We start from the raw sequence: 27,989 nt of genomic DNA, 5'->3' as shown, positions 1-27,989 counted from the left end.
GAGCTATTGGAAGACTACTTCTGCATTGGGAATGTCTTCTCCTAAGCGAACAAGTCTGTCGGCCGATTGCGCCAGGGTCCCACCGATCCCATCTGGAGCCCCTTTGCCAAGACTGGCTTCGAAAAAGTTCCAGGGGATATCAAACCCCCTTTTGAACGGCCCAGTGCAAAGCAGGAAGAAATTCCCCTTTTGTTTGTACTGTGTCAGGGCCCATCCCTGAAGAAGGAACTTCTCCTTTACCATCTCCAACACTGGGTCCAGGTGGGCCCGGATGGCCAGTGGGTCATGCCTGCGAGAAGGTGAGATGGAACAAAAGCTCGGAGAGGACTGCGATGATGTGTACAAAACACCTGTGTGGAGGGTGGTTTGCTGATGGGATCCACCAAAGTGGACAGACTGAACCTCATTTGTGTACTTGCAAACATAATTCTCACTGAAGTCAACATGAATGAGTCATTCGTTGTCTGTGAGTTTCCCCCCTCAGCTCCCTGTACGCCCTTTATTGCCACCAGATGTTGAAAATATGTTGCCGAAATTTTGCCATCCGGTTTTGGAACTGTTCTACTGCTTGATCCTCTGTCAGCATCATCTCTTTTTTTAGTGTCACTGTGGACTTTTTTTCATCTTCGCTGACTTCAGTTGACCACTGGGTGGTCTAACCAATGCATCAGCAGTAATGTTGCACTCACCACAGGCACTATAGGCACAAGCCTTCAAATTGGGATTGCAGACCATGGTATTTGCCATCCTCTCTACATCTTTAGTGGACAGAAGCCGACTACTGAACAGGCTATTAGACATGAACTGCAGGTTCTCATGCGTTTTGCACTGGCAGGTTTCCCTGTCAGCTTCAGTTGGTGCTACAACCCAAAATGGCCTTTGACTGCAGAAAAAGGAATATGACACCTGGTGTGCACTTTCAGAGACAAATTTCATGTATATGTTTTTAATGGTGTCTGTCAACAATTTCTTCTGCATTTTTTTTTCTGAGGGGTGACGGTTTGCTTTTTGCTGGTTATCATTAAGCTAATGTTGTCCCGCAAGTAGTACGCTACTACTGCCTGTCTTTTTGTCTGTCTCTGTCGCATTCTCCTCTGGTGGCTGCAAAGGTTTCCATCTTTTCTTTGAGAAGCCCAGGGTTTGCTGAGCTAACCTCTGAAGCCTATATTTTTTTTTAGTACATTCCAAATTGTGGTTCTAGCAAGCACCTGCTTTTCTTTTTCTCTTCTTGTATTGTGGAACTTCTTTCTACTACCACTTCTTATATTTATCTTTTTTACGTTTTTCTTTAGCCAAGACAGCTTTGAGTAGTTCAATTTCTCTTTCCAGCTTCTTCTTCCGTGTATTTTGACCTTATTGCCTTTGCCTAAAACACAAACGCACACATTTTATCTATGTTTTCCTATCATTGTAGCAAAGTACCACTGCCTTTTATTCAAAATCCAATCATCCCTAAACCATGACCTAATCTAATCCTTTTTTCCATACTTAATACCTGACTGTAGATTTAACCATTTTCCATGTGGGGAACAAAAAGATGTGGAAGCGCTTTATATTAAGGTCCTTGTCATAAGCGTTAATTAACAGTTAATAAGACCTTATAAGTCCTTATAAGATGCTTATTAACATTAAATATACATTAATACGACTATATAAGTGTTAATAATAGTATTATTATCATGTTTTTATTAGATTATGAGACATTTATAATCACTCAAAAGATACTTGTAAACAATTTATAGGCAGCTTATGAGCGTTTATAAAAGCCTTATAAGTTTATTATAATTGTTTATAATAGCATTACAAACCTATTCATTGAGTCTTACTCACTTACCTATTATGCCTTTGTTAAGCCTTTAACAGATACAGACACTTATTGTAACGATCTGAGACTGTCAGCAGCAAAAACAAGCTTTTAGTGCCTGTATATTGGTGTATGCCGGGTGCCCCGTTTAGTTACATTGTATCTCATTTCGCGGCTGCCGGCCGGTGCTCCCTCCCTGAATACTGGATCGATTTCAATAATTGTTGTCTCCACTAGTCACTTACACGCAAACACATGGGAAAATAGGGTCTAGATTGAAAAATCCCGAAGTTATCTTTTAATAACCTCATGAGTGTTTTAAGTTGAAATAAGATCCTTTATGTCACTAAGGCTAATACATAATTTACTTCTTCTTCATCATCTTAGCACGTGGTCCAGATGAGGTGATTGCACGTTATAAGACAGTGTTGAAAGCCTTCAAGAAGGAAAAATCAGTTGCTGTTACATGCAAGACCATAGGAGTGGATCGAAATACAATTGCAATGAATGCACCTATTGCAGAACTAGCCATTGCTGTACCTGAGAAGTATTCCTAGTTGAACGATCAGCATACAAGAAGGGAAAAACTTAGCGACTTTGCCGCGAAATGTCTGGATGCCATTCATGGTAGCACAGACATTGAGGATGCAGTTCAGGCTTAGGAAAGCAGGGAAACTGTTGCCTGTAGGGAAGGGGAGTTTCTAAAGTGCCCTAAGTCGAAAACGTGTCTGTGGGCAATACAATTTTTTTTTCTGTTAAAATATACCTCCGTTTTTATGTAACAATTGCACTTTTTTGTTGAAGTAACTAGTGCACGGCCTGTTTTAGTTTGTTTTAGATAATTCACTCCGTGGCCGCATGTATCAAACGATGCATATTTAAAGTGTTTAATTCAGTTTTTATCTAACAATTGCACTTTTTTGTTGATGTTAGCATTGCACGGCCTGTTGTAGTTTGTTTAAGATAATTCACTTTGTGGCCGCATGTATCAATGATGCACATTTAAAGTGTTTTATTCAGTTTCTATGTAACAATTCCACTGTTTTGGTGACGGAATTAGTCATGTTTGATATTACCTTTTTTAAGAAGTGTTTTATAATGTACAAGTGAAATAGGAGCTGTCTGGAAGTGTTTTTTAAATTTTATTTTGATGTAATAATTTATTTACATGTTATCAACCTTTGCCCCCCATGTAGTGCTTATTACAAATGGGAGCTGCAAAAAGCATTTAACTGTTAAGTGCATAATAAGGATTTATTAACCTCAATAAGTCACTGTCCTCGCTTTAGATCCAGTAGCTGCAAAAAAGCATAATTAACTGTTAATAAGTGCATAATAAGGATTTATTAACCTTAATAAGGTGCTATTTTCGCTTTAGATCCAGTAGCTGCAAAAAGCATAATTAACTGTTAATAAGTGCATAATTAATTGCTAATTACTGCATAGTAAAATATGTATTATTCATAGTAAAGCATAGTAAAGGCTTAACAAAGGCATAATAGGTAAGTGAGTAAGACTCAATGAATATGTTTGTAATGCTATTATAAACAATTATAATAAATTATAAGGCTTTTATAAACGCTTATAAGCTGCCTATAAATTGTTTACAAGTATCTTATGAGTGCTTATAAATGTCTAATAATCTCATAAAAACATGTTAATAATACTATTATCAACATTTATATAGTCTTATTAATGTATATTTAATGTTAATAAGCATCTTATAAGGACTTATAAGGTCTTATTAACTGTTAATTTACGCTTATTACCAGGACCTTAATATAAAGCGCTTCCAAAAATGTTATAAGATAATAATTAGCATTGTAACAAAGTACTTACAAAGTAATGATCACCTTTGCTGTGCAGTTATAAGACAATTCTGCTCAGCCAATGAGAAGTGAATATTCATGCAATACATGATAATAAACTAGTTTTGTACATTTCTAACCTTGAGGACCCTGCCACTGGTTGCAATCCAAGAGGTGTTGTAGGTGGAGATGGTATAGCTGCCCTAGCCTGTTCCCTGCATTTCGCTTTCCTCCTTCTCTCTCTCCATTTCTTCCTCTGGGCTCGTTGCTCACGCTCACTGAGGTCTGCCATTTTTATTTTTTTTCCCTGTCTCTCGGTCTCTCCATTTCTCCCTCTCTTTCTGAATATACACTGCTCGTCTCTCTGGATCTGCGTCTCGCTTTGCTCTGTAGCGATGCATTTCTGCTGCACTTAGTGCCAGTGGAGCCATTTCCTCACAAATAAGTACAATTTAACTTAATAGTGTCATGCAAATTGCATAAGCAACATGTTATAATAGAGATCAATTACTGTGTAAATGTATATTGACTGATTATACACAGGAGGGTGATAAATCAATCATGGCTGTGATGCAGCAGGACAGAGGGTAAAGCAAAAATGCCCTATAACCTATTAGTTACATTTTATACATATTAAATTACAGTTTAATTACAAATGACCATTTAAATTACAATTGAATATGTGTATATAAGCATTTCTTTACATTTTGAAATACATTTTCCACCCCTCAATCTACAATAAAAGCCTTTCAAAATAAACATTTCATTTATTTTAAGTAAAATATTCAGAGTTATTTCAAGAAAAGTCACCAATAGCCAGGAATGACCGGTTTAATGATCTTTTAAATTGAGATTCAATAATAAAAATCATCAGTATTTACAGGAAATCTGAAGTGTAAATTGAATAAATATCTATTGAGATTACAACATCCAAAAATGTCTGTGCTGGTACTCAACCTGGGTTTGCATTAAAGAGTGGTGAAATTTTTTCGTTGTAGTTAAATGAAATCCATACACAAATCTAAAGCTACTGTTTCAATCACAACTGCACTCTACCTCCCTCCTGTAGTGTCGGAAAGGAAGGCATTATGAATGAACAAAAAATTTAATTTTTGTTCCATTATTAATGCTGTAGTCATACTGTATTGAATAAATGCATTCCATATTATCGAGGCAACTCACAAATCCCCTAAATATTTCGCCTGAAATCTGAGGAGGAATGATCCCAAGAGATTGGCCTGAAGAATACTTTTTACAATGTCAAGCAATTTGAATTCAGTCACACAACAAAAAGTTATGTCAGGACACTTTACATAAAGAGCATGTCTAATCCATACTTATATTTATAATAATATTAAATATTTGTGCCTTAACTAGAGTGACCATATGTCCCGATTTGACCGGGGGTCATCTCGCTTTCAAGCTCTGTGTCCCGAGTCCCGAAAAATACCTATAAAACACTAATATGTCCCGGTTTTGAACAGGCCCTGTCCCGGTTTTGACCAATTGAAATACTAAAATAATGCACCAATAGAAAAATAGAAAAACATCACTAATGCACCGCTGGTCAAAGTTCAATACTGATTTGTTTGTACATGTGTCAATCAGTCATGGTGTGCGGCTGTTGCTTAGCTTGCCCTACTCATAATACTGAGAGGACCTGCTGTGTGACATCAGGTACGCTCGCTGCATGTTTCTGTCTAAGTTATATTGGCCTCAAGAAATTTATAGGCCTACCTTGTTTTTGTTAAAACGACTTCCATTCATACTTCTTTTTCTGCCTGCTGCATTGTTTACAGAAAAAGAAACATTTTCCTCTGTGATTTACTTTAATGAAGGAGTCTTACCTTTGCCGAAATTTCAACATCATTATGCAGATTAGTAACAAGTCAAAATGAAGCTTTGTCAGGTCTGTCCTCAAGAGGAGAAGAAAACTACTTTTAAAATGCTCGATTGTTGAATGGAGGTCGGATCGATAATTTCTGATGATGCATTCAAGAAGGTCGGGAAATCTCAATGTACCAATTGTACCATGAGCTCATGCATGTGGGTTTGTGGTATAATCCAAACGTCGCTATTTGGAGATTTTAAAATGGTCACCATACCTTACCTTTGAGGCAAGTGAGTAAGTAACTAATTAATTAATTAATTAGTTTAAGCAGAATCAAATTAAATGGCAAAAGGACTAGTTTTAACGATTTAAGTTGAATGCACTAAAGACATATTTGTACATAAAATCTGCTGTAAAACCAGTCCTGCTGTCCAATCATTCAACTCAGCATTTTAAGTTAAAAAGGACAAATTTTTCTCAATTGTATTTAGTTTCATTTATCATTCATCAAACTCAAATTTTGAAGTTGTAAAAACTTAAAAATATATTCCCCATCAAAATTGATTGAATTGAATTGATAAACTAATGAACACAGGGCAATGCAGGGCATTTTTGTTTAACTTTATTTAAAATTGCCAAAACACAAAAGCAAAAGCTGCAAAAAACATAAAATAAAAACAGCATGGAAATGTTTTTGTTTTTATCTCACATTGGATGGACTGTTTTGCTGACAGACTTGAAGTACTTGAAGACACCATTTGTAGCACAGATCCTACAAAACATCCTACTCTAAAACATCTTTGGATTTTTAACAGTTTGTGTTTTGAACAGTTGCAACTTCTAACATTCTCACAGAGAGCAAGATAAGAAAACAGGGTTCAACTTCTGAAGTCAGCTAACAGTTGGGCAGCCAGACCTCTCTTCTTCTTGACACAATCCATCAAGGCACCAAAGAATTCTTCTTTAAGATTTCTTCCAACAACCCTGTTGAACTCTCAGTAAACCTGTCAAATACAAACAAGACAAATTTTGTTAGACAGTCAGAGTCATTTATAATAACACTACAATGGATGTGGATTTGTTAAGAAACTGATGTTAGCTCTTGGGCCCAAAAAAGTTGAATGAAATAATTTGTATTATTAACTACCTCTCCAAAACAACGTTTACCAGCAAAAGTTCAGAGAGGCTAAGTTAATTACAGTAGAGTAACACGAGAGTGATCTGTTGCTAATTATTCTCAAATGCTGTTTACACATCAAAATGTTCTATCGTGACTTAAGCGTCAATGATGATAATTTCCTTTAATCTACTGAACATGGAAACAACTCACCTTCCAGAATGAAAGTTCCAAAATGCGAACTGAGAAAATGGCGTCTTCTTTACTGCAGTGAACTGTTGGATTACTCTGACTGTGACAAACAGCAAAAATTTGAAAAATTTCGTCTTTTTCAAGTGTACGCACTGCAGATAAGTCTCATAGTCCGGAGTATTTTTCCAAGGCAAAGGTATCTTGAATAAAATGCAGAGAACAGGAAAGCTAACTGTGAAAACAAGAAAAAGGCACAACTTTCGTCCATCAACAAGCCCAGACTAGTTTTGAAATAATTAGCCAATGAGATTGCAGTTCAGGCTAAAAAAAAAGATGTTTTAAATTTATTACACTTTATTACAAAACTGTTAGTGCACCCATATACTCAGGCTAAATGTATGTTTTAAGTTTATTCAACTTAAAACTACAAGTGTATCTAGTGATCACATCATAATAGTACAACATACTAAGACTGTTCAAGAAATGCAATAAAACTTTTTAAAATTAATACGTTCTTAAAGTATTTGCACAGAAACAAATTCAGGGTCAACGTTCTAGTGGAGCCCGTCTGACCAAACATGAATGTGACCGACGTCAGGAAAAAACTGGAGTCAACATTGGCAGGGCATGCAAATCATGGAGACCTTCGATTGCTTTTGGGGAACAAAACAGAACTTATTGTTGCAGGGCTGCCAAGTTTCAGAAAATGACAAGAGTGAGACTTTAGTGTAATGATGTGTTTGGCAATTGGTGAAAACATTTTGGCCTGTTTTAACGTCGATTTGGCCTGTTTTAACGTCGATTTATACCTTAAGACTGATGTCCTCACCTCCATGCCAGCTGCTCTCCCTGCACTGTGGCCTCCTAATGCTAGTCTTAATTAACCAGAAATTAGAAATGAAAATTGTAACAAGAATTTTGACAAAATACATTTATTTGTCAATATTTCATTTCAACCAACTGTCCATCATTTAGCTGGGGACATGTCTCATGTTGTAGGCGTTTGTGGCAGATTTTGATGCCTTGATGACAGAGGCAGGGGGCTCCCACTTGAAACACTGTGGCGAGTAGGGGGTGATTTCGGACACAGCCAAAGTGGATTCCAGGGACTCCGTGGGTTCCTTTAGGGGGGTCTAATAATAATACAGATAGAAAACTAAGAGCAACATTTGTCCTACGTCGACATCAAACTAGTAAAAATATTTAAAAAGTGAACCCATTTTCAATAATTTTGTGTGATCAAAATTGGGTAGTTACCTACCGTCCGTCTTCTAGCAAGCAGGAGAACGTCGAGTGGGTTTTAAATGTCGGCGCTGTTGTGTGTGAAAGATCGTTAGAGACGCCAAGACCCGCCTTACGTTGCTTCTGATTGGTTTATATTGCGTGGTGCCTTCCGTGGTTGGTTAGATTTAGGCACAAAGGACTGGTGGATTGGTCTGGGATTGGTTATCTCGGTCAGTCAATCAGAGTTACTCGAACTACGGCATGCCGCGAGGACCAAAGTTTATTATCATGAAAAAAATAAATATAGAGTATTGAATGGGGAAATATAAGTGTGAGAAATGTCAAGTGTGGCGTGTGGTGTGAGAATGGGTCAAATTGTGTGACTGTCACACTCAAAGCGTGACGCTTGGCAGCTCTGTTGTTGTCATAGAAACAAATCCCGAGTGCACATTTTTTCTCTCACAGCACAAGTACTTCATCCCAGCTCTCTCCAGCCGCCCTGCTCTGCCTGGCTAATGTTAGCTAATGCTTGTGATGATTTGCTGGTTCACCGACGTAATTTGCCGTTTGGTTACAAAACACAATGCCAGAGTCATGCAGTATAGCCAATATCGTTGCATTATCTGCCTAGGCTAAGGTTAACCAGCTAGCTGTAAGCTGGCAACAAGCTACTGTTAGCAATCAAGCAAACGTTAGCTTGTCTGCTATCACAGACGATTTGCCAGTTAGCCCAGTTAGAAGGGAATTCCCATAACATCGGCTAAAATTACCTACAAGTTCTAATTACGTTTGAAAGAAATTGTTTTAATCTATTCTAATATTCAAAGAACTTTTAAGGATGTTTATCATTTCAAATAAAGTTCTTGTAACATTAAAACTTAAACTAAGACAAAACGTTTTAACTGCAACATTCTTTAGATATTTTCAGGATGTAAGTATGGCCTGAACTATCAGACTGTGATTAATAAAACTTCCTGAAATGTGATTTGAACATTCTCATTGCAACTTTCTGAAAAGGTTTTTAGAGAACGTTCTCCTGCTATTAAAGGGAACATTCTGGGAACCAAATAAAAACTTCCAGCTCAAAACATTGCCAGAACATTGCACATAACATTTTTAGAATGATCACGTTTACTTTATTTAAGTTGATTTAAAAGCACGTCGATTTTGCTACTGCTGTAGTTCCTATTCTTCTTACTACCTTTTTCGGGGGCATTTCTTCTTCTACTTGTGCCCGATTTCCACACGGCACAACATGCACCTGTCCATAGTGTTTAAGGGGCATGCTATGCTAATTTCAAAAAAACACCCATGCCCCTCCAGTTTGAGATTCATCAGTCAGCTCTCCTGGGTAGGCAGATTGGGATGGTTAAGAAAGTTTTGTGCATTTGGCGTTAACTTCTCTTATTTTTTCTCTTAGCAGAAAATAAAGAGCATATTAAGAGACTATTTTTTACAATGTTCAGTTTAACATACAGAAAAGAAGACGGGCGAGCCGCGAGCGATCGCGTCAATCCTGGCAGGAAGTCACACATGAAACAACGAGAGAATCCGGTCAATTTTCAAAATTAAAACAATTTTCAAAATAAAACACCGCGATTGACAAAAGCGATGTTATATATGTGTGCTTTTATATATTTGTCAGTATCTAAACAGAGCGCGAGAGAGATGAAGATACACACAGACACACACACACACACACACACACACACACACACGGACACAGACACAGACACAGGCACACACGCACACATACACACATACACACACAAGAAAGATAGAGACACAAAGTGGACTGGCTATAGGGGGTGCGGGCGGGGTGTCAAAACACACACGCAAACAGAGAGAGAGAGCAAGAGAGAGAGAGCATGATTAAAAAACAGCTCCAAATGTGAGTAAACGACAGCTGAGGAGCAGAGGCGCTTGTCGACCGGCGCTGAGAAATGCGCGTCTGGTGTGAACTGAAGTGCTCCGGCTCGCGTTGCGCGGTGCTTCGCAGCGCTTCGGCATCTGGTGTGTCCCCGGCGCAACAGCACCTAGCCGAGTTGTGTCTATTTGCTTATTGGTAAAGAGAAATTTTGAGTCCAGGGCTGCTTGCCCCCAATCAGCCAATACTTAAAGGTAATCATTTATGTGTTAAGAGAATATTTACCTCAGTCACAAAGTAGACTGTGCCAAATTTTAATTTACTTATAGATATCAAAATAATAATAATTACCAAAAAATACTTCAGTCTACGATGCAGTCTGAATCAAAACACCCTAAAAACAAAATGAAGAAACCATACATTTTCACTTGGACTAAATGACTAATGAATGGCTTGTTCTTTGTGTGAAACATTGTTATGCTGGTGTTGTTCAGGCATATATCTGACGTCTGTTGCTCTAAGGCAGGGAAGAACTTTTCGGCTGGTGTTGATATCAGAGGCCTGTGTAAATAATCCACAGTGACTCAGTACTTTAGTCCAGGATATGCATCCTGTGGTGCATTTTTAATTACGGCTGTGCTCTGCTACTTACTGTTTGTGTTGTGTCAATATAAATCGTATGTTCTGCCAAAATCAGTTCATGTAACTGTGAGGTCAATGCAGAATGGAAAATAATTCAGTTTCCTTCTTAGAGTTTTGCACTCTGCAAGTATGAAATTACATCTGTTCAGAATGCAGGGTCAAAATAAATTCCCAGGAACTTTATTTTACCCCTCAAAAGTTCCTACTAAGGGCATTGCACTTTCCAAAGGTACAGGGACATTTGGTGTTGGATGGGTGGTTGGGGGCAGCACTGAACATTTCTGATGGGTCGAGTGGTCAGAGCATTTACAAGACCAGCTGAGCAACAAATATTTTAACCATCTCGATGTCATGCTGAGTTACAGACCACCTGCCTCTGGAACAGTTGCTCCCTTACACTGGCTTACTGCTTAAAGGAGAAGTTCAGTATTGTTAAACCTGGGCCCAATGTTTACAAATTAGGGCGTTGAAATGATTCATAGGAACAAAAACTTTTGGAATCGGTCCAGTAGTTAGCTTCCGTGCTAGCTTCGGTATGGACTGGGGCAACTGCGGCCGATCAAAAGACGTCCACTAAAAGTGCTTGTTTTTGCCACTGACAGGCTCAGATTGTTACCCCAGGAGTCCGACAACATTACCTCCTTATTGAAAGAGTAAGATCCTTTATGTGTAAAGAAACAGAAGTCTCGGTCAAGGAGAACATGTTCTGACATTTCGTGGGTGTTGAGATGTTGCCTAAACAGGACAGTAAAAACGTAAAAAGTGCGCAGCTTTCATAGACTACCCTATTCAGACAGTTAAACGCTGAAATGGATGCTAACACTCCAAATGCTGACCATCAGGTCTGCAGTAATCATTTTGAACGGGATGACTACTGCCAGCCAAAGAAGAGAAGCTATTCCCAAGCACTTTTTTCTCAAGAAAACTGCTGTTCCACGAGTGGGGAGACCAGCTTAAGAGTGGAGGTAGGCCTAATGTTATTAGCTAAAATAATTGTGTTGACCTGGCATCAGTAACATTACACACGAAAGCATGGCAGGATAACAGGGAAAAAAATCAATAAACCAGTAGTATGTACAAAATATCAAATTAGATATAACTAATAATAAATATCTATATAGATTAATTTCCCTTTTCAGCAGTTCCCAAGAAAAAAGTCTTACACTATCATCTCTGCATTGTTTTATTTTAAAAAGTTGATGTTTATGTCAGAAGACCATTATCGTCTTGAGAAACTGTAATAAGTGTGTGTAGGGATTGACTTTTTCTTTGGAATTGGATCAAATTGAAAAGAGACAGCGCAAGTGGTGTGCGTGTTGCTTTCTACCAGCCTTTTCAGCTGTCGAAATTCCTAATAGTAGAATAAGTGAGATCAACACACTGTCATTATATGGGTAATATTGTTGCCAAAGTCTGTGTGCAATGTGTAAAAATGCAATTTTTATGCTTACCTATCATATGACCCACTAGACCATTTTATGTCTACATTTACATGTCCTATACATTACGATTTTTGAAAGACAGTGAAATAGTGTACCTACATATTTTCCTACCTTCTTAGTACCTGTATGAAATAAAATCGTAGTTACTTCTTTAATGTTTGTGTGTTTCTTCACAAGCAACAGACTATACTGCTGTCCCGCAATCCACTCCACTCCAAAGAAACAACACAGAGCAGATCCTGAACCATCTGGATCAACTGGGCCTAGTCTCTCTTCTGGCATGACACTTCTCCTTTCAAGTCCACATCAGACCACATCAAGCAACAAGCCATCATTATCTGGAGTGTACCTTGCACAGCCTCCTACATGGGCACAATCAGAGGTAAGCATAGCACTGATGACACATTTCTGAACAATTGAATAGTATCCATCCACCTCCGAAGTGACTGGAGTCACACTCAGTGTACATTGGTTTTGATTGTAGAAAGACCGGACTGGCACCGCACAAACAACAACTTTGACTGTCAAGCCTATAACCAATGAAGACGTATCACAAGTGAGTTGAATAGCTTGTTTTATCGTCTTTGCCAAGGAAAATACGGCTCCATCATACAGCTATCAGCTCTGCATAGTGCTATCATTGATGTTAGATCCAAAATCAATAGCGGAGTGGGCTTAACTACTCAATCTGCAAATTCCAAAGAAGACCCAGTTTTATGCCATGCAGTCGACCTATTTCTTACCTGTCATTTAACATGCATACAGAGAACAACATGATAAACTCATTGAGCGCCTCCTTCAGGGGCGAGGCCAATTTTGATGTTCCTTTCAAGACTGAAGTCAATGCCAGTGGTACAGGTGCTGGAGCTGTCTTGATCCAGGAGGATTCAGCTGGCATTGACCACCCTGTGTGCTATTTTTCTAAAAGGTTTTCACAAGCCCAGCACAACTACAGTATCAAAAAAAAAAAAAAGCCCTAGCTTTGCTGTGGGCTTTACAGCATTTTGAGGTGTATGTTGGTTCCTCTTTGCAGCCTGTTGTTGTGTACAGGGACCATAACCCATTGGTGTTTTTAAACCGAATGTACAACAGCAATCAGAGGCTAATGCGTTGGGCCAACATAGCTCAGAGCTATAATTTCGAGATCCGCCATGAAAAAAGAAAGAAAATGTTGTTGCTGATGCTTTGTCACATGTTTTTAAATGATGTCACATTTTGTGCCATCTTTATGGGGTGAAGTGTTACATCACTGTTTCCTGTCTAAATTTGTTACTTCCTGTGTTGCCTGTTGGATTTACTTGGTGCTTCCTCAGGTGTTAATTCAACTGGTTGCATTCACCTGTGCTCAATCAGAGTCTGTTTAGGCAGGGCCTTCTAACCAGCGCACTCTCTATCCCCACCTTGCAGCAGCAACACCTCAGTGTTGGTTTCAGGTTGATATTATTTCTGTTTGTTTCTTTTTTAATAAAGTAAAATGTATTAATTTAATTCCACTGCTTTGTGTCCCGTATTATGTTCAGCATTTGAGCCAGCCGTAACACGTGTTTAGCGTTGTAAGGAAAATGATTGATAGGATACTGGATACGAATGTTATTCCATTTGTTTTTCGCCCTGGTATTATCCCAAAGAAAAAAAAGTATACCCAATCTGCTGCCCCAGATACATACTCTGTAGTTAAGGTTCTTTTCCTATACGGTGAGTTCTCAAAGGATAAATGTGGCACCTAGAGTCCATTCTCATTTTATTAGGAATGTGGGCGTTGGTGGAAATCACTGCTGCATCACATTTGCGGGGTGCATAGATGGGAGGAGAATGGTGTGGAGTACACCTATCATCACCCAGCCTTGACAGAGGAGCAGCAGAGGAAGTGGCTCCAAGCAGATTCACCTGCTTTCCAGGCTCTCAGAGGAGTTGTCTTGAACAACAGTCTCCCTCAAGACTTGAGACAGATGTCACGCTTCAAGCTCACTGGTATACTTTGTTTACAGAATCAAATGTTTCAGTCAAGTTCACCTGTGTTATTCCAAAGTGGCCACTGCGGTGAGGACAAATACCACTATTACACTGTCCACACCCTACTGATAATACTAACACTACTGATAGTTTTACACCCAGCTAGCAAACTCACATTTTCTCAATTTGTAGTTGTACAAATATGTTTACCAACTTAGTTATGAGATGTTACGAGGTAATTTGTCATATTTGGATGTAGCACCAACTGTCATTTTCAAACTTGAACCAACACAGTATCTCTGGAGGTGTACAATTCTTCCATGCTGAAGTATGCTTGGAAGAGGCTGCACTGCAAATATGACTCCATGAGGACCCGTACCCAGCTGGTGAACATGGATCATAACGCCAACGTTGCCAGACCACAGGCAACAACAAATGAAGGTAAAGATGTGATAAATTACTGGGAATGTTTAGATGGTAGATTCAGCACAGTCTAAATTGTTATGTTGTTATTGTTTACTAGCTGGGAAAATATTCTGTGCAGAGCTCAGTGACATCATGAGATATAACGTGGCATTAGATAAGATAATCCGGAAGTTGATAAAGATAGAAATCCATGAAACATCTAATAAAAACTGTGTAGTAACTGTAAGATAAAGATGAAAGAGTATGTGTCTGTGAAAGAATAACCTTAAAACCACGAGACCATAAAACAGAATTATACTTGCCAGAGTTGGACCCATTAGTATTTGTTATACTTTTCTATGGGAAAAAGGTCTATGTTCATGAGTGTTATTGGTGTCCATCACAAGGCATTAGTGCAAGCAAGGCGTTGGTGTGTAAACAAAGGAAGACTCATGCAGTCATTTTCGTGACTGCTCATGATAATGCATGGAGGACTGAAACTGTAAAGTAAAGTAAATAAAATAATAAAGACAGAAATGCCAAACAAATGTTCATGTTAAATTAATAAATTATAAATAAATAAATATATTCACAAATAGAAAAATAAATAAATGTATTTGTGTATTTGACAAATTCCTTATTTTTGTATTTATTTATTTTTATATTTAATTATTTCCCAATTTATTCACTTCTGTCTACATTTATTTCTGTATTTCTTCATCCATATGTAAATGAGTAGGCATGTCTTGATTGTATGACTTAACAGCCATTGGCTGATCATATGAGAGTCCACAGATTGGTTGGTTATGTCTAGCTCCCTACAGTTTCCGGAAAGCATATGCAACTAGCAATGGATGTGAACTGGCGTACAATTGTGACTGTGAAGACTTTTGGGTGACATAGCTGGAGATGCTTCTCCATACTTCATGCTATTTCGAGTTGAGGCACAGTTGGAAAGTTTGGTAGAGTTATCCGAAAGCACTGAGTTTTTGGAAATTTGAATGAAGTGGCTCAGCCAATCGAATCTTGAACTTGCACAAAGTTTCCAGAACAGTGGAGCAGTTGGCCGCCCATCCTATGAAGTACCTATGGACGGGGTTGAGGATTATTTATTAGCAGGTGTTACTGTCCGCGACATAACTCATCTGCTTGGTGTTAGCGAAAGAACGGTCTATCGACGAATGGCGGAGCATGACGTTAGGTGACAAACAGACTCCGAACAGTGATAGTCGCTTAGAGTATACAGTGAAAATCTGCATATAGCCTGTTTACCACAAGCTTTTATTTTGAAGGGTTTCTGACTCGACCAATGCAACTGGCGATGACGGATTAGATGCAATGGTCAGTGAGATCCTCGGTCGTCACCCAAATACAGGCTACAAGATGATGCTTGGACATCCCAAGGCTTGAGGCTATTTTATTTAGTGAACAGTACAGGCTTGCTTGACCACTATAAGTAATACCTACAACAGTGTGAAGGTGTGAAGCAGCCTTTTAAATGGCCGCTCTTTTTTCTGTTTTGCATGGAGGACGACGACGTGTGCAAGAATCAATGCATCGTGTAGATCCACAGGGGGTTCAAGTGTGCACACTATAGCTGCAGACAGTGAGGCGCAGAAGATATTCTGTGCGAGCTCCTAAAAGTCTATGGCATACAGATGGCAACCACAAACCTATAAGGTAAGGCTGTACTTCTGGGAAGTGTGCAATTCATACAATACTGTGTTACAAAAAATATTTTCTTTTCTTGGGTGTTGATACCCATCAGCAGTTACTTAAGATTACATGAAGATCATCTGACTTCTGTCTATCTTTTGGAGTATATTCACATCAAGATATTGCACTAGATAAAAGATTAGATAAAACAAAATTTATCCCAAATGAAATTGTTGTGCAGCAGTTGCAATACAAAGCAGGAAGCTACATCCAAAATCATCATATATAAATGAAATTAGAGCTTATTTCCTATTATTCCACGCTATATCACATGGTGGTCTGTGTTTAACGTGCTTTTACATTCAAGGCATCATTCAAATTTGTTGGAAAGTTGATTGCAATGTTCAATGTGTTTGGCACTGTTGACAGATGGCGAATTGCTGTCCATGGTGGCGTTGATGGCTTTAGCCGAATAATTGTCTACCTTTGTGCTGCCACCAATAACCGTGCATCAACAGTGATGAATGGCTTCTTGGAGGCAGTCCACTCTTATGGAATACCATCTCGTGTACGGTCTGATAAAGGAGGTGAAAATGTTGAAGTAGCACGCTATATGGTGACACACAGAGGAGTCAACCTTAATTCCCATATTACCGGAAGAAGAACACACAACTAAAGGTATTATCAGTACCTCTTTATCAAGTGTGCATTTGACAGATTTTTCTTACAAGCCTTGGTAATGACAATGTCCATATGTCTGAAGAACCTCTGCAGAACAAGGTTCTAATTTGCAAAAGTCGTGTTTTAAGAGCTTAACAAACATTAGTTCAACATTCAAGGTAATATTACAATGAGGTAATTTGTTTCATAGTTTTGGTCTTAAATTTTAGAGTGATTTTATAGCAATTATGATTGCTATAATATAAAATCCCTTCCCTTTATTTGGCTTTACTGTTGTTGGCTTTCCAGGATTGAGAGATTATGGTGTGATGTCTTTGGGGGAGTGCTGGACCTCTTCTACTCTTACTTCTGCAATCTGGAGAGAGAGGGTCTACTCAACCCAGATGAAGAAATCCATATCCATGCATTGCATTGGAGCTTTCTGCCACACATTCAGAGGCACCTGCAGTTCTTCAAGGACAGCTGGAACCCCCATAGACTGCGCACTGAAGGAAATCAGTCCCCTTTTCAGTAGTGGACTCAGAACCAACGGAAGGGACAAGACAAGAAGGTTTGCTCTCCAAAGACTGAGCTCAACTGTAGACCCTATTGTATCTGTAAGGATTATTATTAGGGCCCAAGCACCAACGGGTGCGAGGACCCTATTGGATCTGCTCCATATTGGATCTGCTCTGTTTATTATTAGGGCCCGAGCACCGAGTGGTGCGAAGGCCCTATTGGATCTGGTCCGTTTATTCTTATTAGGGCCCGAGCACCGAAGGCGGTGCTGGGACCTCTTGAAATTGAAGGAATTATTAGGACCTGAGCAGCAACGGGTGCGAGGACCCTATTGTAATTGTAAGGATTATTAGGGCCCGAGCACCAATGGGTGCGAGGACCCTATTGTAATTGTAAGGATTATTAGGGCCCGAGCACATACGGGTGCGAGGACCCTATTGTATCTGTAAGGATTATTATTAGGGCCCGAGCACCAATGGGTGCGAGGACCTATTGTATCTGTAAGGATTATTATTATTAGGGCCAGAGCACCGAAGGCGGTGCAAGGACCTCTTGAAATTGAAGGAATTATTATTCTTTCTTTCTTTCTTTCTTTCTTTCTTTCTTTCTGGTGCCAAATGAATCTCATATTTGGCGGCTTTGATTATTATTAGGGCCCGAGCACCAATGGGTGCCACGAGATCACCAAAATGGCCCTGTAGTGCCCCCTAGAAAATTGAAAAAAGAACTCCCCATAGAGGTTACTTAGAGGTAAGCTAGGTCTGAAATTTTTTAGGTATACATATGGGGTCATGACGCACAAAAAAGCCTCTTGCACCAAAATCGCAAACCCAACAGGAAGTCAGCCATTTTGCTTTGAATGAAAAAATGGGCGATTTTGGGCCATTTTGTAGGGTCGATACTAACTCCTCCTAGAGACGTGATCCAATCGACTTCAAATTCGGTCAGTGTACTGACAAGACATTGAGGATTAAAAGTTAACAAAGGCTTTACGTTTTTTGAAGGGGGAGTGGCCTTTTTGGGGGCTCAAACTTACATGATTTAGTACAAACCAGGAAGTGAACAGGAAGTGGCCTTTAACTTGGCCATACAAGTTCCAATGTGACCCTGACTCTCCATGTTTGATAAGGCTCCCGGCCTGAACACGTTGATATGCCATAATTCACTGGTACTCCTAGCGCCCTCTACTGGCGGCAGGAAATGTCAGAAAAGTTCATGTTTTACGCTACGAGCTACTACTCTAAGACGGTACAACATATCCTCCTCAAATGTGTCTCAGTAGGGACCTAAGACCTGGATTAAGGTCTGGGGAAAACTCTGTGACTCTGCCTTGAGAAGTGTGGTCATGGCTGTGCGGCAAAAAAAACGTCGCCAAAATCCTTCGCCATTAAAATTCAAACTGCTATAACTCCACTGTACATCAACATATCTGCATCATATGTCATGTGCTTAATAAGAGTCCCATTCTGAACACGTCTATACTGAACATTTGCATAACGGGCACAGCGCCATCTACTGGCAACAGGAAGTCACTCTTTCTACTTTTACATGTCCAGTTCCTATCAGGTTGTTGGTAACCCCTTCAGATTTGGTCAACAACCTCAAAAGACCTTTGCCATGCTCCATTTTGAAACTCTTACGTCTATGTCTCACGTTGTTGCCGTGGCGTTGCGTTGTTCGCCACTAACAGGAAGTACATTTTTCAGGGGCTTAAAATACTAATACAGCCATGAAAGTCGGAAAACATGTTCCCAGTGGGGTAATGGGAAGGTTTATATGGGTTTTGTTAGTGGGCGTGGCTAAATGGCCCCCTACAATTTCTCAAACATGCAGCCCCTGCAGCACGTTAAACCTAGAATTACGAAATCAGGCACACATATGTATGATGTCTAGCTCTACAAAAAAGACTCTTGCACCCATATTGTAAAACACACAGGAAGTTTGCTAGTTTAGATTTTGTTGCACAACAATCCTGCCATCTCGTCATTTGGGACAGGAGCTTCAATAAACCAAGCGCTCCCTCTTTCTCCGTCAACCAATGAGAAGGCGCCCTTATACCGCGTCATGCAGAACAGCATTTACTGGCTAAAAATAACCCATGTGAGAGAATGTCTGAGTTAAGTTACGTGAGGAAAACTTCCAATGCTTTACTGTCCTTACGAAGGACAAATAAAACAACAAAATGAATCCAGAAGATGGTGGTGAGATCAATAACATATGGCTCCACAGTTTCTTGTTTTCGACGTGTTTGGAGTACTGTTATCGGTCGATTGCCGTCCAGGTAGAAGCGAGCCAGGGCTCAATTGTTTACACCAGGGATCCGCTTCACTCCGACACAGCTGCATAAGCCAAGTAAGTAGGAGCTGAGAAAGAAATACCGGGGCTGCAGAGCCTGTTGCAGGTGAAGGCTAAGGAACTGTAGGCTCCGTGAACTGTCTGTTTGTGTAACCACAGCGTTAACCAGCACCGGAAAGATGTTCCGCTGTTAACAGACCGCCACACAGCTTAACAGAGCCGCAAACATTGTCCGTGACGTCAGCAGCTCCGTTAAGCGAGGTGGCTTTTAAGTGAAAGTATTCCCGTTAACAGCGTCAACTCGTCCCGGTGCTGGTTAACACTGGAGCTAAATGAACGAATGGTTCACGGAGCGGACGTCATGTTTACTGTTACACCTACAGAACACACACTGCCCCCGGCTGTGTGCCGACAGGAAACAGGACACGTGATTTTTTATTTCATAAAATGACTGTAACGGGGCTGATCACGCCGAGCATATACACATGTGCTCATCATTATTAGTATTTGTTTATTAAAGATCCTGAAGCGTTTGATTGTAATTGTAGGGCTTAACAATCTGTTTATTTCAGCAATGTATATGTATGATAATGTTTCTACAGTTTTAAAACAATGTATCAGCAGCTGAATCAGTTATTTAAAATAAATTGTAATGAAGGACACAACACCTGTTTTGTTTTTATTGTTCTTTATTGAAATGTAGTACATTAAAGTACAACAGAAAAAACACTAACACAAAAGGCAAGCACATAATTGATTGCGAACATTCATTACACTGTAAAAATCAACACATTAACAAACACTTTCAAAGTTATGTGATTTTATCTGCATCCGTTTCAAAACATTCTAACCTTTTCCAAAAGTTACATCCATCATATAATTCTCTGCTTTATCTGTGAAGGTTTACAGTGATCCAGGTCATGGTAATTGAAGCTTAATCCTAAATGCAGCTTGATTGGGTTGAAGTTCTTGAAGAAATTTGTCATTCAAACGACTTGTTCAATATACACTGACTAGCAGACAGAGCTAGAAATATACGGTTTTACAGGTCATTAGGACACACGTGAATTAGCATTCTAGTGACTAACAGAGGCATGTATTCTTGCTTTACCCACCAGTTACTTTAGAAACCTTTGGATGACAGGTGTAATATCTTCAACATGTTCAACCACATCAAACTGCCTTTGGGATTAGAAGTAATATCATGTTTCATTTTCAAAAGATGCGCTTTGAAACACACATAAAATCCCTTCATGATCACTGAAATAAGTTGGCAGCACAAGTGTTTCCACTTTATATTGTGTTGTTTTGACATAGACATGATCAATTAGTGTGCATCTCTCTGTAGTGGACTGCGTCACTAGCTGAACATACCCTCTGTCTGTAACAAATTTGCAGATTGATGATGATTTCAATATGTTGTCATTGAAATCACCCATGACAGCTATAGTGTTACTGAGTGGATTAAGCCAATCAAGCAACTTTCCAAGATACTCTTTAAACAAGGAGATGGGATAAGAGGGTGGTCGATAAAGGGCTGCAACTATGATGTCTGAAGCAAGATATTTGTACATCACGCATTCCAAATTCACATCTGGTACTTTGATTATTTCAAAAGCCAAATTGTCTGCACTATACATGCCAACACCCCCATGTTCTCTTCCTCTGGTTGTATACATGTAGAAGCCTTTAAATCAGTCGAAACAATTGGTGATTGTTTCCTCTTTTGTGCGCCAATTATCTCGTCATCAAACCTCACATACCCTTTCACAGGAAATGGTTCACCCTCGATACTCACAATATGTGTCACAGTACCACATACCCCATTAACAAGGCCATCCAATACATCCACATTTTTGCACAACATCACACGTGCATTTTTGCCCAAAGGCAGACTTTCCTCAAGAGAAGTGTTATATGTTTTGCCATGGTGTCCACGTATTAACTGCAGTTTGCCTGTTTTCTTGCTGTTAACAAAGTCCTGTGCTTCTATTTCAACATAATCAGGACAAGTCTTTGAGAGCTGTTTGATGTTGTGTTCATTGACTTGTTTATTTGTTGGAAATATGTGTAAAGCTGAAGACTCTTCACCAGTTTCACAACGCTTCAGTGTGTCAATGTCACTGTCAAGCATTGGGGTGCCCTTTGAACGAGTTCTAGCCCTGTTTAACAACTCGGCAAACAGATGATCTTTTTGCCGAACAATAGTTGTCAGTTCCATAACACTAAATAGACTCGACCATAAGCTGACGCTGTCGTCATAAATATATAGGGGTTTCCCTTTAACAGGAGGCAACTGGAAAAAGTCTCCAACAGCAAGTACACTTACATTCCCAAATGGGGAGAAGTCACCAGTCTGTTTGATCTGTCTCAATCTACCATGAATGTAACACAACAACTTGTGATCAACCATGGAGATCTCATCAATGATCAAAATCTACAAGTCACTCAATCTAGCACGCAGAGAATTGAGCTTTTCCTCCCCCAAAGGAGTGAAAGGTAAGCGCACATCCTTTCCAATGCATAATGTACTGTGAATAGTTGTGGCGTGCAAATTATATGCAGTAATTCCTGCAGGTGCTGTCAACAACACACAGGTGTTATCAGGCTGACGACATGTTGGTGACAACAACCTCAATGCTTCATATTGAATGGCCTTAATTAAGTGGGTTTTCCCTGTGCCAGCACCGCCTGTAATAAATACATGTAAGGGCTCAGGTCTTTTTCCTGCGACCTTTTCTAAGCACCATTGTCTTATCTGATAAAACACAGCCAACTGTGTCTCATTCAGAGACCTTATCAAAGCTAAACCTTCACATCTGAGCATGATGTTATTGGTCTTTTCTACATGTGCCACTTGTTTACTACTAACTGCTAAATCTGGAATGTTTTCCACATGTTCATCCTCACTTTGCGCATTGTCTAGACGTACCTCCCTACACTGTAAACGCTCCAGCTCTTGCTCTGGACACAGCTCGCACCAGGCATCTTCTATTGCTCCATTATTTTCTATGTCCTGTCGAATGTCATCCAATGTTTCAGAATCGGCTTCAAACTTACATCTATTCAAATCTACTAGTGACTTCACTGTAGGTTTGGACCCATCACTAAATGTCACAACACCGTTCTTATAAAACTGCTCAAATGTAACACAGCCTGGAGGTTTGAGCTCCACATCTACATGGTAGGGCAGAAACAACTGCATGAGGCTCTGATAAAACAATTCTGGAATTTTTGTCTCAGAAACGCACATAACGCACAACTGCTGGTTGTGAACGTGTTCTTTTAGTAATAAATCCACAATCATTTTTCAATTGAATTCTGGTCTGACATTTTTCGTTTTTAGTTAAAATGCGATACTCTGAAACAAAAGTTGCCATGCATATGTTACTCAAAACATCAGGTCTATTCTTGTAGCAATCAGCTAAGCTAGTCATCCACATGTCTTTTGTAGTTAGATCATTTGCTGATGCCTTTTGTTTTAACACATTTAAAGGCAAACTCATTTTAACAATGTTGTCCCCTGTTGGTACAAACACAACCTTCCTTGAACACTCTTTTAAATGCATGCCAGATAACCTATACACTGCCTCTTGAGCACACACATCCCTGTTGTGAAGATACACACTGCCCAGATTCTTCATTGCATCCTTTGCACTAAGGTGTTTATCCCTGGAAGCTTCTCTTTGGGCATTTCCTAACAACAATCCTATTTCTCGTTCTGCCTTAGAAATGTAAGAAATGATATACACTACACATGCATATGCATCAACTACATACTGGATGTCCATATTAGCATTCCAGCATTTTAAAAGTGGCTTGCTGTACTGATTGACCCAAACCTCATTAAGTTCCCTTTTCATCACTACATGTGTATTACGGCTAAAGCATTTGTATGCTTTCTCAAAAGATGCCTGATTTATGCCTACACTTTCAAACAACTGATTCAAGTTTGTAAAACTACTGTCCTTATCAGAAAGAGCCAGTTTGACTGCTGTCATTATCTGTAGTGCTCGCTCTTTTGACATCTGACCTGAAGCATTCTGACCTACACATTTACAGGGTGCTAAATTACCTGTCTGATCTTCCTGACACTTGCACACTGTGTTTACATCCTCTACACTTTTGCCTCGACATATAAATGTACGCGCTGATGCTGGCCTGGGAAAATTAAATCTACAAACAGTGTTTTTCTTCTGGCATGTCTTTGAATGATGTTTTGAATGTTGTTGCACAGACATCACTTTCTCCAATAGCTGCTCGTCTTGTGATGGTAACTCACAAGTAACATATTTATCAATAAAGTCTACCACTTCCTCATCAGTGTTCTTATCAATCTGTGGAGCATTCTCGATCCAAAACAAGCTATGAACATGAGGTGAGACACGTTGCTGAAATTCTACCCTATAAAAGTAATCCTTAATTTTACCAATAGGCTCAGCTGGAGACATGAGAACCTCCCTCAGAAAACAATGCCAGCGAAAATCAAACATTCGCGCTGCAGTGACTGGATTGCGACGCAGTAAATCACACCTGTCTGCCCACTCTAACTCCTCAATAGTCTGTGTTCTACCTTCCTGTTTCAAAATACTATAGAGAAGGTTTTGCCAACGCATATCAGCAGAAGAAAATGAACAAAACCAGGTAGGAATGCCAAGCTGACGAACGCAAGCCAACAACTCACGCTGAGCTCCCTGCCAAAAAGCTGGAGTACCTCTAAGAGGTTGTAAAAAACGATAACCATCATCACACTCCAACAGCTTTTTCAAAGACTCTTCATCTTTAAGGAGATCAGTACAAACTCTTTGAGCTGTTGAACCTGCTGTTCCTTTTCTTAATGCTATTGACACATTAGACAAAACCTTTTCTACCTCAGACATGTACTGAGCAAAGAATATGTATTCAACATTTTCAGCAAACCTACCATCAGCATGCAAAATCCTGTTATTAAAATAACACGATAAAGTCAACCTGTGCTGTCTACTCTCATGATAAGTATTGCGTCCTTGCGGAAACAACACAGGGAAACACTTAGCTTCATTAGCTGGATCTGACAACAATTTAACAGGGTTATTTCCCTCTGCTGGAGCCACATTCAAAATACCATCAAAGTACTGATCCAGTGCTTCCTGACCTATGTCAACTGGCATGAGACACGTATCCTGAAACATACAGTGCTGCTGTCTATCATGCAAAAGCTCATCTTGAGCTTCATCAGCAGAAGGTTTACCACTTTCTGCTTTTTTATCACTTTCATTCACAACTGTCCCTGCAGCCTCATCCTCTTGTTCCTTACAAAATGCATTCAACCACTCCTCATTAAACTGTACATCTTTATAAAGCGTATTAGACTGTTTCAGATATTGTAAAGCTTGCCTAACATGCACAGTGTCCACAAACTGATATTCGAAATGCCCCTTATAAGTAAGCTTACGTTTCAGTTTAACACGCAATAAAGAGCCTTCCATATTGGAACGGGGCAGCAGATTGTCCGTCTGCACTATATTTGCTGGAACATAAGTGACAGGTCCATGAACTCCGTTTTGCCCACCTTTAGGCAATGCCAACATCTTCATAAATGGAATATGCAAAGCTATTAAATGTTGTTCTAAGCTATTTAAACATGCTAATTTTGGTGGAATGGGATGAACCTGTAAATTATTTAGAACACTTTCAGGTGGCACTTCACCTTTACTAATCTTACTATGACAAGTGTAACAAATCCACAACTCACCTCTAGCTGTCTCTAACCACTGACGAGGCATTACACAGTCCTGACTACATTTGTGTAAATAATCCTCTGTTATACATGTTGCTGCAATGGAAGCTATCCCCCTGCTGTGATTATACGCATCTGTTTTACAGTGTAACACCTGATGTCTAAACAACAACCTGTGGCACACACTGCATACGAAATCAGGACCATCTTTAACTTTATCCAAAAACTGCTCAATTACAAAATCAAACTGCTTTGCCTTTTCTTTTGTTAATTGCCTTTTCTTGCAATTTCCTGCTTTAACACGGTTTTTATGTTCTAAATTGACACGATACTTTTCCCTACTGATGGATTTTAGGTTTTGCTTGTGCAAATGATTAGAGCTATATTTGTGTTTACTCATTTGCTTTACTTTCTCCCTGTGCAATTTATCTTGGGAATACTTTTGCTTACTGTTGCTTCTAACTTTCTGTCTGTGCAATTCATCTGTGTTATATTTTGTTTTACTATTGGCCTTAAGTTTCTCTCTATGCAATTCATCTTCCACATATTTTGTTTTACTGATGGCCTTAAGTTTCTCTCTATGCAATTCATCTTCCAAATATTTTGTTTTACTGATGGCCTTACATTTCTCTCTATGCAATTCATCTTCCAAATATTTTGTTTTACTGATGGCCTTACGTTTCTCTCTATGCAATTCATCTTCCAAATATTTTGTTTTACTGATGGCCTTACGTTTCTCTCTATGCAATTCATCTTCCAAATATTTTGTTTTACTGATGGCCTTACGTTTCTCTCTATGCAATTCATCTTCCAAATATTTTGTTTTACTGATGGCCTTACGTTTCTCTCTATGCAATTCATCTTCCAAATATTTTGTTTTACTAATGGCCTTACGTTTCTCTCTATGCAATTCATCTTCCAAATATTTTGTTTTACTGACGGCCTTACGTTTCTCTCTATGCAATTCATCTACCAAATATTTTGTTTTACTGATGGCCTTACGTTTCTCTCTATGCAATTCATCTACCAAATATTTTGTTTTACTGATGGCCTTGACTTTCTCCCTATGCAATTCACTGTCATGATATGTTTGGAGACTTCTCTTTCGACTCTGCTCCTTCACTATCTCTCTATGCGACTCAATGGCATATGTTTGGAGACATTTTTTTCTACTCCTCTCCTGCACTTTCTGTCTATGTAACACATTTTCACAATAAGTTATGGTATTCCGGCACCTAACTTTGTCTTGATAAATGATATTTTCCTCACGTTTTCTTTTCCGTTCCAAATTATATTTGGTTTTCAAATAATTCGACGTAGAAGTACGTGTTGTGGTCTTTGTTTCTGTTTTTGCTACCCCCTTCCCTTTGCTTCTAAAGTCATACCTGGTCTGACATGAGGCATCTATTTTTAGTTCTATGGCATCAACTACACCACTCTCAACTTCACCAAAACTCACAGAAGAACTACTGCTGTTAGCTGCACTCTGCTGGCTGCTATTATACCCTGTACAGGACCTGTTTACCTTGCAGTAACCGTAACAAGTCTGATTTAGAGGCTGTTGAACACTACTGTATTCTGATGCACTACATGTAGACTCTACCTGCCTGGGCTGCACAGATCTTGAACATTGAACACAAACACCTGCAATCTCAAACAATTGTGCTGTGTTTGTAACTGCAGCTGCAAATTTGCATATGTGCTGAAATAACTGGTCTATAGAACTAAAATATACAACAACACTGAGTCCATCAGCATCCATCATTCCTTCTGCACTGCGTGCACGAGAATCTACTACTGCATATTGTCCATTTTGGCCAATAATTGCACAAGTATTTACATAAATTGTTAGGAAGCAAGTGTCATATTTTGTACACATCTTCCCCAAGCCATCCCTTAAAGTGGTGTGGCCAAATTCCTTCTTAACATTTATACCAACCACATCTACAAGTCCCATCACAGCATCACCATATTCAAGCTCAACTAGTTCACCTTCAATGACAAGCTGCTTGGGCAACTCTGAAACACAAAGCATTTCAAACCCACTACTGATCAAGTTATTCTTCCTCAAAGAAGAATACAGCTCGTCACCTAGAACTACGACCTCATCCAGATAATCAGACTCCCATGAAAACATGCTGTCAGTAGTATGTTTGGCCATGGCTACCAAACTTACAGCCATACACTGTAGTCCTCCAAATTCAAATCGAGGGTCACCCTAATGAAATGTCCCCTGAACTGATCGTACATAACTTGTAGGGTTGCCAGAGCTGCTACGAGAATCACACACAACATCTACCATCTCAACATCACCATCTACAACAACTGATGCAGATTCTTGTACCACATCACTAACTTCTACCACTGCTGCTGTTTGGTTATCTGCTACCACTGTTACACTCTCAGTGCCAACGTCAGCTTCAAGCTCTGTCACCTTAATTCTGATAGCAGCATACCACTCTGCTTTCAAAGACCCCTTCAGGTCACTGATGTGGGACAGCAGATCATTCATGTTCGTAGTAAACACTAACACAGGTCTGCCATGACTACATGCCAATCCAGATGCATCACGTGTGCCACAATCAACCACAAAATAGTAACCATTGTGTTCAATCACAGCACTAACTGCACCCTCAAAGTGCAACAGACACATTCCATCCCTGGACAGCAGGTCCTGCAACTTGGTGTCAATGTTGTTCTCTGGTTTCATGGCCGGCAAATTGATGTACTCTACCTCACTCATAGCAACTCTCCACTTGCTTCCAAACACATTGTCATGTTCAATCAAATTGCACAACACCTTCTTTTCAGCTTTAACTTTCCGGCTTTCCGTTGCTATGAAGTTAACCAACTTC

The 27,989-nt window shown here is 39.5% G+C and overlaps 1 pseudogene; it reads right to left on the bottom strand.

Annotated features, from left to right (window-relative positions):
- Positions 1-3: 3 nt before the first annotated feature.
- Positions 4-27,646, bottom strand: LOC138592061 (uncharacterized; annotated as a pseudogene).
- Positions 27,647-27,989: the final 343 nt, after the last annotated feature.

This window comes from Semicossyphus pulcher, unplaced genomic scaffold (assembly GCF_022749685.1).
Source record: "Semicossyphus pulcher isolate SPU_LCO1_2020_fin unplaced genomic scaffold, fSemPul1.0.p SCAF_1, whole genome shotgun sequence".
Taxonomy (NCBI): domain Eukaryota; kingdom Metazoa; phylum Chordata; class Actinopteri; order Labriformes; family Labridae; genus Semicossyphus; species Semicossyphus pulcher.
Note: the sequence above shows the minus strand (reverse complement) of the source record. Positions and strands in the feature narration are given on the sequence as shown.